The 13,199-nt window shown below is 48.0% G+C and overlaps 1 protein-coding gene across 1 annotated transcript in view; it reads right to left on the bottom strand.

Annotated features, from left to right (window-relative positions):
- Positions 1-13,199, bottom strand: part of LOC138267554 (uncharacterized) — a 417,805-nt gene that overhangs the window by 174,407 nt on the left and 230,199 nt on the right. The window lies entirely within an intron of this gene.

Raw genomic sequence — 13,199 nt, 5'->3', positions numbered from 1 at the left:
GATTTATGCAATTATCTTTCTGCTCAGCAGTAAGACAATCAGCCAAAACTACACCTTCCACAAGAGCATCTTGTTCTGTGGAAGAGAAGAGATCAGGTAGAGGATCACTGTCTTCTTCCTGTCCCTCATCAGTTGCCATGAGCAGGGTGAGATCAGCCATGTCATAGTAGGGTTTCAGGCGGTTGACATGGAGCACCCTAAGGGGACTCCTGGCAGTACCTAAGTCAACCAAGTAGGTGACTTCACCCTTCTTTTCAACAATTGTGTGGGGTCCACTCCATTTATCTTGGAGTGCTCTTGGGGCCACAGGCTCCAAGACCCACACTTTCTGCCCTGGTTGGTACTGAACCAAAACAGCCTTCTGATCATGCCATTGCTTCTGGAGCTCTTGGCTGGCCTGAAGGTTTTTACTGGCCTTTTTCATGTACTCAGCCATCCTTGATCTGAGGCCAAGTACATAATCCACAATATCCTGCTTAGGAGCTTTTAAAGGTTGTTCCCAACCCTCCTTTACAAGTGTGAGTGGACCCCTAACAGGGTGTCCAAAAAGAAGTTCAAAGGGGCTGAAGCCCACTCCTTTCTGGGGTACCTCCCTGTAGGCAAAAAGGAGGCATGGTAGAAGGATATCCCATCTCCTGCGGAGTTTTTCAGGGAGACCCATAATCATGCCTTTGAGAGTCTTATTAAATCTCTCCACCAGTCCATTTGTTTGTGGATGATAGGGTGTTGTGAACTTGTACGTTACACCACACTCCTTCCACATGGCCTTTAAGTATGCAGACATGAAATTGCTTCCTCTGTCTGATACTACTTCCTTTGGGAAGCCCACCCTGGAAAATATTCCCAGGAGGGCCTTTGCCACTGCAGGAGCTGTAGTGGTCCTTAAAGGAATTGCTTCAGGATATCTTGTGGCATGGTCCACTACCACCAAGATAAACCTATTGCCTGAAGCAGTAGGAGGGTCAAGGGGGCCAACTATGTTAACCCCTACCCTTTCAAAGGGAACCCCAACCACAGGCAGTGGGATAAGGGGTGCCTTTGGAGTGCCACCTGTTTTGCCACTGGCTTGACAGGTTTCAAAGGACTTACAAAATTCCTTTGTGTCCTCAGACATCCTAGGCCAATGAAACAATGGAACCAATCTGTCCCAAGTTTTCATTTGACCCAGGTGCCCAGCTAGGGGAATGTCATGTGCCAGTGTTAGGAGGAACTTTCTGTACTCCTGAGGAATCACTAATCTCCTGGCAGCTCCAGGTTTAGGATCCCTATGCTCAGTGTACAAGAGGTTGTCCTCCCAGTAAACTCTGTGAGAGTCACTGACATCCCCATTAGCCTGTTTGACAGCTTGCTGTCTGAGACCCTCTAATGTGGGACAGGTTTGCTGTGCCACACTCAGCTCCTCTCTGGCAGGCCCCCCTTCACCCAAAAGCTCAGCAGTGTCTGCTTCCAGCTCCTCTGGTGTAGGTTCTGCACAGGGAGGGAATTCTTCTTCCTCAGAAGTTGAATCCACTGTAGAGGGAGGGATAGTAGGAAGTGGTTTGCTTCTACTAGCCCTAGCTTTAGGGAGCACTTGGTCCATTGTTCCAGGATCCAAGCTTCCCTGTCCTTTTTGCTTTTTGGCCTGAGCCCTTGTCAAAGCAAAAATATGCCCTGGGATGCCCAGCATTGCTGCATGGGCCTCCAACTCCACATCTGACCAAGCTGATGTCTCCAAATCATTCCCTAATAGACAGTCTACAGGTAAATCTGAAGCTACCACAACTTTCTTTGGACCAGTTACCCCCCCCCAGTTGAGATTTACAACAGCCATGGGGTGGCTTTGTGTTATGTTGTGAGCATCGGTTACTTGGTACTGGTGTCCAAGTATGTGTTGTTCAGGGTGCACCAGTTTCTCAATCACCATTGTGACACTGGCACCTGTGTCCCTGTAGGCCTGGACCTCAACACCATTTATTAGGGTTAGTTGCTTGTACTTCTCCAAGTTATGGGGGCAAGCAACCAAAGTGGCTAAATCAATAGCCCCTTCAGAGACTAAAGTAGCCTCTGTGGTCTCCCTAATCAGACCAACCCCAACTAAATTACCAAAAGTGAGCCCAGCTACTCCCTTGGATTGGCTATTAGTAGGTTTGCTCCCACCACCACTGCTATTAGTAGGGACACTAGGTGTAGCAGTAGGGGTTGTAGTGGTAGGAGCTGTGGTGCCTTTCTTTGGACAACTGGGATCTGTTGTCCAATGGCCTTTTATTTTACATAAATAGCACCATGGTTTCTTTTCCTTGTTCTGATTAAAGGAGGATTTGGACCCACCACCCCCACCAGAGTGTTTTTGTGGGCCTGATGAAGACTCATTTTTAGATTTGTCCCCACCCTTGTCAGAAGACTTACCATCCTTCTTTTTGTTGCCATCTTTGTCACCCCCTGTATGAACTTTTCTGTTCACTCTTGTTCTGACCCATTTGTCTGCCTTCTTTCCCAATTCTTGGGGAGAGGTCAGATCAGAGTCCACCAAGTACTGGTGCAACAAATCAGACACACAATTATTAAGAATATGCTCTCTCAGGATCAAGTTATACAGGCTGTCATAATCAGTAACTTTACTGCCATGTAACCACCCCTCCAAGGCCTTCACTGAATGGTCAATGAAATCAACCCAGTCTTGTGAAGACTCCTTTTTGGTCTCTCTGAACTTTGTCCTGTACTGTTCAGTGGTTAAGCCATAACCATCCAGGAGTGCATTCTTAAGAACTTGCAAATTATTAGTATCATTTTCTTTCACAGTAAGGAGCCTATCCCTACCTTTTCCACTAAATGATAGCCATAGGATAGCAGCCCACTGCCTTTGAGGGACATCCTGTACAACACAGGCCCTCTCAAGTGCAGCAAACCACTTGTTAATGTCATCCCCCTCCTTATAAGGGGGAACTATCTTGTGCAGATTCCTGGAATCATGCTCTTTTGCAGGATGACTATGGGGAATACTGCTGCTGCCACCATGGGTATCTAAACCCAACTTCTGTCTTTCCTTCTCTAATTCAAAAGACTGTCTATCCAAATCCAGCTGTTGCTTTTTAAGCTTCAGTCTGGTTTGTTCCACCCTCAACTTATTGAGTTCCCTCTCTAACATTCTGTCATCAGGGTTGGTGGGAGGGACATTTCTAGAAACAGAGCTATGATGGGAATGAACAGAAGGAGACCTGTCCCTTACAGAAGCCACCCTAACAGCTTGGTTTACAGAAACATTACTACCAGTATGGTGAGAATAAATGCTTTTGCTATGATGTGAGACAACACTATTTATTTGGTGTGGCTCATCATCATTACCATCTATGCTAGATTGTCTAGTAATGGGCAGGCTAGGAAGTTTCTTTCCTGAATCTTTTCCTGGGGGAGTCCCTGAATCAGATTGGGAACTATTAGGTACTTTTTCAACAGATGGGGCACCTATGGCCTTATCCTGTTCTCTAAGCATGTTAAGTAACAATTCCAAGGAAGGATTCTTCCCTACACTCAAACCTCTCTCTATACAGAGACTCCTTGCTCTTTTCCAGCTAAGGTTGTCATATGCAAGTTTGGACAGATCAACACTTTGGCCTGTGCCAGACATTTTTTAGAGAGAGTTAAAGTGATAGAAAAAGAGAAAAAAGTTTTCAGAACTTTTTGGAAAGACAGAAAAAAACTTTTAAAACTTTTAAGAACTTTTTGAAAGTTTAGAAGTACTTTTCAGCACTTAGAAAAGAGTGAAAAGAGGAAATGCAAAACTTTTTGGCTATGTGTATATACACTGACCTTGTTTTGTATATTTTTCTCTTATGAAAAGTACAATGACAAGAGTGGTAAGTAGTCTCAAGCACTTATCCCACCACTGCACAACCAATGTAGGAGGCTGGACTGGCTTGTAGTGAGTACCAAGGGGTACTTGCACCTTGCACCAGGCCCAGTTATCCCTTATTAGTGTATAGGGTGTCTAGCAGCTTAGGCTGATAGATAATGGTAGCTTAGCAGAGCAGCTCAGGCTGAACTAGGAGACGTGTGAAGCTACTACAGTACCACTTAGTGTCATATGCACAATATCATAAGAAAACACAATACACAGTTATACTAAAAATAAAGGTACTTTATTTTTATGACAATATGCCAAAGTATCTTAGAGTGTACCCTCAGTGAGAGGATAGGAAATATACACAAGATATATATACACAATAGCAAAAATATGCAGTATAGTCTTAGAAAACAGTGCAAACAATGTATAGTTACAATAGGATGCAATGGGGAAACATAGGGATAGGGGCAACACAAACCATATACTCCAAAAGTGGAATGCGAACCACGAATGGACCCCAAACCTATGTGACCTTGTAGAGGGTCGCTGGGACTATTAGAAAATAGTGAGAGTTAGAAAAATAACCCTCCCCAAGACCCTGAAAAGTGAGTGCAAAGTGCACTAAAGTTCCCCTAAGGACAAAGTAGTCGTGTTAGAGGAATAATGCAGGAAAGACAAAAACCAGCAATGCAACAACTGTGGATTTCCAATCTAGGGTACCTGTGGAACAAGGGGACCAAGTCCAAAAGTCACAAGCAAGTCGGAGATGGGCAGATGCCCAGGAAATGCCAGCTGCGGGTGCAAAGAAGCTTCGACTGGACAGAAGAAGCTGAGGTTTCTGCAGGAACGAAAAGGGCTAGAGACTTCCCCTTTGGTGGACAGATCCCTCTCGCCGTGGAGAGTCGTGCAGACGTGTTTTCCCGCTGAAAGAACGCCAACAAGCCTTGCTAGCTGCAAATCGTGCCTTTGGCGTTTTTGGACGCTGCTGGGGCCCAGGAGGGACCAGGAGGTCACAAATTGGACCTGAAGAGAGAGGGGACGTCGAGCAAGACAAAGGGCCCTCACTGAAGCAGGTAGCACCCGGAGAAGTGCCAGAAACAGGCACTACGAGGATGCGTGAAATGGTGCTCGCCGAAGTTGCACAAAGGAGTCCCACGTCGCCGGAGACCAACTTAGAAAGTCGTGCAATGCAGGTTAGAGTGCCGTGGACCCAGGCTTGGCTGTGCACAAAGGATTTCCGCCGGAAGTGCACATGGGCCGGAGTAGCTGCAAAGTCGCGGTTCCCAGCAATGCAGCCCAGCGAGGTGAGGCGAGGACTTACCTCCACCAAACTTGGACTGAAGAGTCACTGGACTGTGGGGGTCACTTGGACAGAGTCGCTGGATTCGAGGGACCTCGCTCGTCGTGCTGAGAGGAGACCCAAGGGACTGGTAATGCAGCTTTTTGGTGCCTGCGGTTGCAGGGGGAAGATTCCGTCGACCCACGGGAGATTTCTTCGGAGCTTCTGGTGCAGAGAGGAGGCAGGCTACCCCCACAGCATGCACAAGCAGGAAAACAGTCGAGAAGGCGGCAGGATCAGCGTTACAGAGTTGCAGTAGTCGTCTTTGCTACTATGTTGCAGGTTTGCAGGCTTCCAGCGCGGTCAGCAGTCGATTCCTTATCAGAAGGTGAAGAGGGAGATGCAGAGGAACTCGGATGAGCTCTTGCATTCGTTATCTAAAGTTTCCCCAGAGACAGAGACCCTAAATAGCCAGAAAAGAGGGTTTGGCTACCTAGGAGAGAGGATAGGCTAGCAACACCTGAAGGAGCCTATCACAAGGAGTCTCTGACGTCACCTGGTGGCACTGGCCACTCAGAGCAGTCCAGTGTGCCAGCAGCACCTCTGTTTCCAAGATGGCAGAGGTCTGGAGCACACTGGAGGAGCTCTGGACACCTCCCAGGGGAGGTGCAGGTCAGGGGAGTGGTCACTCCCCTTTCCTTTGTCCAGTTTCGCGCCAGAGCAGGGGCTAAGGGGTCCCTGAATCGGTGTAGACTGGCTTATGCAGAATTGGGCACATCTGTGCCCAACAAAGCATTTCCAGAGGCTGGGGGAGGCTACTCCTCCCCTGCCTTCACACCATTTTCCAAAGGGAGAGGGTGTCACACCCTCTCTCAGAGGAAGTTCTTTGTTCTGCCATCCTGGGCCAGGCCTGGCTGGACCCCAGGAGGGCAGATGCCTGTCTGAGGGGTTGGCAGCAGCAGCAGCTGCAGTGAAACCCCAGGAAGGGCAGTTTGGCAGTACCAGGGTCTGTGCTACAGACCACTGGGATCATGGGATTGTGCCAACTATGCCAGGATGGCATAGAGGGGGCAATTCCATGATCATAGACATGTTACATGGCCATATTCGGAGTTACCATTGTGAAGCTACATATAGGTAGTGACCTATATGTAGTGCACACGTGTAATGGTGTCCCCGCACTCACAAAGTTCAGGGAATTGGCTCTGAACAATGTGGGGGCACCTTGGCTAGTGCCAGGGTGCCCTCACACTAAGTAACTTTGCACCTAACCTTTACCAGGTAAAGGTTAGACATATAGGTGACTTATAAGTTACTTAAGTGCAGTGTAAAATGGCTGTGAAATAACGTGGACGTTATTTCACTCAGGCTGCAGTGGCACGCCTGTGTAAGAATTGTCAGAGCTCCCTATGGGTGGCAAAATAAATGCTGCAGCCCATAGGGATCTCCTGGAACCCCAATACCCTGGGTACCTCAGTACCATATACTAGGGAATTATAAGGGTGTTCCAGTAAGCCAATGTAAATTGGTAAAAATGGTCACTAGCCTGTTAGTGACAATTTGGAAAGAAATGAGAGAGCATAACCACTGAGGTTTCTGGATAGCAGAGCCTCAGTGAGACAGTTAGTCACTACACAGGTAACACATTCAGGCACACTTATGAGCACTGGGGCCCTGGGTTACCAGGGTCCCAGTGACACATACAACTAAAACAACATATATACAGTGAAAAATGGGGGTAACATGCCAGGCAAGATGGTACTTTCCTACACTGGTCCCTCCTGGGCCACAGCAGCATCCAAAAACACTAACCGCACGATTTGCAGCTAGCAAGGCTTGTTGGCGGTCTTTCGGCGGGAAAACACTTCTGCACGACTCTCCACGGCGTGAGGGATCCGTCCTCCAAAGGGGAAGTCTCTAGCCCTTGTCGTTCCTGCAGAAACCTAAGCTTCTGCTGTCCAGTAGCAGCTTCTTTGCACCCACAGCTGGCATTTCCTGGGCATCTGCCCATCTCCAACTTGCTTGTGACTTTTGGACTTGGTCCCCTTGTTCCACAGGTACCCGCGACTGGAAAACCATTGTTGTTGCATTGCTGGTTTGTGTCTTTCCTGCAGTATTCCCCTATCACGACTTCTATGTCCTTTGGGGAACTTTAGTGCACTTTGCACTCACTTTTCAGGGTCTTGGGGTGGGCTATTTTCTAACCCTTACTATTTTCTAATAGTCCCAGCGACCCTCTACAAGGTCACATAGGTTTGGGGTCCATTCGTGGTTCGCATTCCACTTTTGGAGTATATGGTTTGTGTTGCCCCTATCCCTATGTGTCCCCATTGCATCCTATTGTAACTATACATTGTTTGCACTGTTTTCTAAGACTATACTGCATATTTTTGGTATTTTGTACATATATCTTGTGTATATTTGCTATCCTCTTACTGAGGGTACACTCTGAGATACTTTGGCATATTGTCATAAAAAGAAAGTACCTTTATTTTTAGTATAACTGTGTATTGTGTTTTCTTATGATATTGTGCAAGTGACACTAGTGGTACTGTAGGAGCTTCACTCGTCTCCTAGTTCAGCCTAAGCTGCTCTGCTAAGCTACCATTATCTATCAGCCTATGCTGCTAGACACCCTATACACTAATAAGGGATAACTGGGCCTGGTGCAAGGTGCAAGTACCCCTTGGTAATCACTACAAGCCAGTCCAGCCTCCTACATGGGTCGACGGAATCTTCCCCCTGCAACCGCAGGCACCAAAGAACTGCATTACCGGTCCCTTGGGTCTCCTCTCAGCACGACGAGCGAGGTCCCTTGAATCCAGCAACTGTGTCCAAGTGACTCCCACAGTCCAGTGACTCTTCAGTCCAAGTTTGGTGGAGGTAAGTCCTTGCCTCCCCACGCCAGACTGCATTGCTGGGAACCGCGACTTTTGCAGCTACTCTGGCCTCTGTGCACTTCCGGCGGAAATCCTTTGTGCACAGCCAAGCCTGGGTCCACGGCACTCTAACCTGCATTGCACGACTTTCTAAGTTGGTCTCCGGCGACGTGGGACTCCTTTGTGCAACTTCGGGAGAGCACCGTTTCACGCATCCTCGTAGTGCCTGTTTCTGGCACTTCTCCGGGTGCTGCCTGCTGCTGAGAGGGCTCCTTGTCTTGCTCGACGCCCCCTCTGTCCCCTGACGCAATTGGCGACATCCTGGTCCCTCCTGGGCCACAGCAGCATCCAAAAACAGTAACCGCACGATTTGCAGCTAGCAAGGCTTGTTGGCGGTCTTTCGGCCGCAAAACACTTCTGCACGACGCTCCACGGCGTGAGGGATCTGTCCTCCAAAGGGGAAGTCTCTAGCCCTTGTCGTTCCTGCAGAAACCTAAGCTTCTACTGTCCAGTAGCAGCTTCTTTGCACCCACAGCTGGCATTTCCTGGGCATCTGCCCATCTCCGACTTGCTTGTGACTTTTGGACTTGGTCCCCTTGTTCCACAGGTACCCTCGACTGGAAATCCATTGTTGTTGCATTGCTGGTTTGTGTCTTTCCTGCAGAATTCCCCTATCACGACTTCTATGTCCTTTGGGGAACTTTAGTGCACTTTGCACTCACTTTTCAGGGTCTTGTGGTGGGCTATTTTTCTAACCCTCACTATTTTCTAATAGTCCCAGCGACCCTCTACAAGGTCAAATAGGTTTGGGGTCCATTTGTGGTTCGCATTCCACTTTTGGAGTATATGGTTTGTGTTGCCCCTATCCCTATGTGTCCCCATTGCATCCTATTGTAACTATACATTGTTTGCACTGTTTTCTAAGACTATACTGCATATTTTTGGTATTGTGTACATATATCTTGTGTATATTTCCTATCCTCTCACTGAGGGTACACTCTGAGATACTTTGGCATATTGTCATAAAAATAAAGTACCTTTATTTTTAGTATAACTGTGTATTGTGTTTTCTTATGATATTGTGCAAGTGACACTAGTGGTACTGTAGGAGCTTCACTCGTCTCCTAGTTCAGCCTAAGCTGCTCTGCTAAGCTACCATTATCTATCAGCCTATGCTGCTAGACACCCTATACACTAATAAGGGATAACTGGGCCTGGTGCAAGGTGCAAGTACCCCTTGGTACTCACTACAAGCCAGTCCAGCCTCCTACAACATGAAGCACCCTAAGGGGACTCCTGGCAGGGCCCAGGTCTACCAAGTAGATAACCTCATCCTTTTTCTCTACAATTAGATGGGGTCCACTTCATTTGTTCTGGGGTGTTCTTGGGGCCACAGGCTCCAATTCCCACACCTTCTGTCCTGGATGATACTGGGCCAGGACAGCCTTCTGGTCATGCCATTGGTTTTGCAGCTTCTGGCTGGCCTGAAGGTTTTTACTGGCCTTTTTTATGTACGCAGCCATTCGACTGCTTCCTGGTGGTGCATGCTCTGAGGACTGTCTGCCTTCACCCTGCACTGGAAATCCCAAAGAAATCTCCTGTGGGTTGACGGAGTCTTCCCCCTGCTAACGCAGGCACCAAACTTCTGCATCACCAGTCCTCTGGGTCCCCTCTCATCCTGACAAGCATGGTCCCTGGAACACAGGAGCTGGATCAAAGTGACCCACACAGTCCAGTGGTCCTTCAGTCCAAGTTTGGTGGAAGTAAGTCCTTGCCTTCCCACACCAGACAGCAAACCTGTGTACTGCATGATTTGCAACTGCTCTGGCTTCTGTGCACTTTTCCAGGACTTGCTTTGTGCACAGCCTAGCCTGGATCCCCAGCACTCTGTTCTGCATTGCCCAACTCACTGAGTTGGACTCCGACATCGGGGGACCCTCCTTTGTGACTCTGAGTTGACCGCTGGCCTCAGATCTTCCAAGTGGCTGCTCTGCTACTTCTGCGGGTGCTGCCTGCTTTTGTGGGGGCTCTCTGAGTTGCTGAGCGCCCCCTCTGTCTCCTCCTCCAAGGGGCGACATCCTGGTCCTTTCTGGTCCCCAGCAGCACCCAAAAACCTCTACCGCAACCCTTGCAGCTAGCAAGGCTTGTTTATGGTATGTCTGCCTGGAAACACTTCTGCAACATCCAGCACGCCGTGGGACATCTGCCATCCAAAGGAGAAGTTCCTAGCCCTTTTCGTTGTTGCAGAATCTTTGGCTTCTTCTGCCCGCAGGCAGCCCTTTTACACCTTCATCCAGGGTTTTCTGGGCTCCTGCCCCCCCCGGACACTATTGCGACTCTTGGACTTTGTCCCCTTCCTTCACAGGTCCTCAGGTCCAGGAATCCGTCTTCAGTGTTTTTCTGGTGCTTGTGGTTCTTGCAGAATCCCCTATCACGACTATTGTGTCTTTCTGGGGTAGTAGGGTAACTTTACTCTTACTTTCTAGGGTCTTGGGTGGGGTATTTTGGACACCTTTACTGTTTTCCTACAGTCACAGCGATCCTCTACAATCTCCCATAGGTCCGGGGTCCATTTGTGATTCGCATTCCACTTTTGGAGTATATGGTTTGTGTTGCCCCTAGACCTATGTCTACCAATGTGATTCTACATTGTTTGCACTACTTTTCTTACTGTTACTTACCTGTTTTGGGTGTGTGTACATATAACTTTTGTATATTACTTACCTTCTAATTGAGGGCACTCTCTGAGATACTTTTGGCAAATTTTCATAAAAATAAAGTACCTTTATTTTTAATAACTCTGAGTATTGTGTTTTCTTGTGATATTGTGCTATATGATACAAGTGGTATAGTAGGAGCTTTGCGTGTCTCCTGGTTCAGCCTAAGCTGCTCTGCTAAGCTACCTTTTCTATCAGCCTAAGGTGCTAGAAACACCTCTATTCTACTAATAAGGGATAACTGGACCTGGCACAAGGTGTAAGTACCACAAGGTACCCACTATAAGCCAGGCCAGCCTCCTACAATCTCCTTCTGAGTTTTTCGGGGAGTCCCATTATCATACCTTTGAGAGTTTTATTAAACCTCTCAACCAGACCATTTGTTTGTGGATGATAAGGAGTAGTGAACTTGTATGTTACACCACACTCCTTCCGCATTGCCTTGAGGTATGCAGACATGCAGATACCTCTGTCTGACACTACTTCCTTAGGGAAGCCCACTCTGGAAAGGATTCCCAGGAGGGCCTTTGCCACTGCAGGAGTTGTAGTGGTCCTTAAGGGAATTGCTTCAGGATACCAAGTGGCATGGTCCACTACCACCAGGATAAATCTATTGCCTGAAGCTGTTGGAGGGTCAAGGGGGCCAACTATGTCAACCCCTACCCTTTCAACGGGCACCCCAACCACAGGAGGTAGAATTAAGGGGGCCTTTGGAGTGCCACCAGTCTTGCCACTGGCTTGGCAGGTCACACAAGAGCGACAAAACTCTTTGGTGTCCTCTGACATATGAGGCCAGTGAAACAGGGAAACAAGCCTGTCCCAAGTTTTACTTTGGCCCAAATGCCCAGCCAAAGGAATGTCATGTGCCAAGGTCAGAAGAAACTCTCCTTATTGCAAAGAGATGACCAATCTTTTGGCAGCTCCAGGTTTAGGGTCCCTTGATTCAGTATACAGGAGGTTGTCTTCCCAATACACCTTATGGCTATCACTGACATCCCCATTCTGCTGTTTGACAGCTTGCTGTCTCAAACCCTCCAGTGTGGGACAGGTCTACTGTGCCACACTCAGCTCTTCCCTAGCAGCCCCCCCTGCACCTAAAAGCTCAGCAGTGTCTGCTGCCAGCTCATCTGGTGTAGGTTCTGCACAGGGAGAGGATTCCTCTTCCTCAAAAGGGGAATCGTCTGGTGAGGGAGGTATAGTGTGCAAGGATTTACCCTTCCTACCCCTTTCTTTTGGGAGCACTTGGTCCATTGTTCCAGGACCCAAGTTTCTCTGTTTGCTTCTTGGCCTGAGCCCTTGTTAAAGCAAAAATATGCCCAGGAATGCCCAGCATTGCTGCATGAGCCTCCAACTCCACTTCAGCCCAAGCGGATGTCTCCAAATCATTGCATAGTAAGCAATCTACAGGTAGTTCAGTGGCTACCACAACTTTCTTTGGACCAGAACCCCCCCCAGTTGAGATTCACAACAGCCATGGGGTGGCTAAGTGTGTTATTGTGAGCATCAGTCACTTGGTACTGCTGACCAAGTAGGTGTTGATCAGGGTGAACCAGTTTCTCTATAACCATAGTTACACTGGCTCCTGTGTCCCTGTAGGCCTCAACCTCAACCCATTGATTAGGGGTAGTTGCTTGTACTTACCCATATTAAGGGGACAAGCAACCAAGGTGGCAAAGTCAATGCCACCATCGGAGACTAAACCAGCCTCTGTGGTCTCCCTAACAAGACCAACCCCAACTACACTGCCAATAGTGAGCCCAGCTACAACCTTGGATTGGCTATTTGTAGTAGTCTTCCCACCACCACTGCTATTACTAGGGGCACTACAGGTTGCAGTTGGGGTTGTGGTAGTGGGAGCCTTGGTATTTTTCTTTGGACAAGTGGCATCACTTGCCCAATGGCCTTTTACTTTATATAAATAACACCATTTTTTTTCTGATCGTGAGAAGAGGATTTGGACCCACCACCCCCAGAGGATTTTTGTAGGCCTAATGAAGATGATGTTTTTTATCATTGTCCCTACCCTTGTCAGAAGACTGACCATCCTGCTTCTTCTCATCCTTGTCACCCCCTGTAGGAACTTTTCTGTTCACTCTTGTTCTTACCCATTTGTCTGCCTTCTTTCCCAATCCTTGGGGAGAGGTCTGATCTGAGTCTACTAAGTACTGGTGTAACAAATCAGACACACAATTGTTTAAAATATGCTCTCTCAGGATTAGAGTATACAGGCTTTCATGGTCAGTCACCTTACTGCTATGTGACCAACCCTCCAAGGCCTTCACTGAAAAGTCAACAAAATCTGTCCAGTCTTGAGAGGACTCTTTTCTGGTGTCTCTGAACTTAATCCTGTATTGTTCAGTGGTTAAGCCAAATCCATCCAAGAGTGCATTCTTCAAAACTTTGCAATTATTAGCATCACTTTCTCTGACAGTAAGGAGCCTATTCCTACCCTTACCATTGAAAGATAGCCACAAGATAGTAGCCCACTGACTTTGAGGGACCAA

Source organism: Pleurodeles waltl, chromosome 12 (assembly GCF_031143425.1).
Source record: "Pleurodeles waltl isolate 20211129_DDA chromosome 12, aPleWal1.hap1.20221129, whole genome shotgun sequence".
Taxonomy (NCBI): domain Eukaryota; kingdom Metazoa; phylum Chordata; class Amphibia; order Caudata; family Salamandridae; genus Pleurodeles; species Pleurodeles waltl.
The sequence above is the reverse complement of the archived record's forward strand: the minus strand, read 5'-3'. Positions and strand labels throughout refer to the sequence as shown.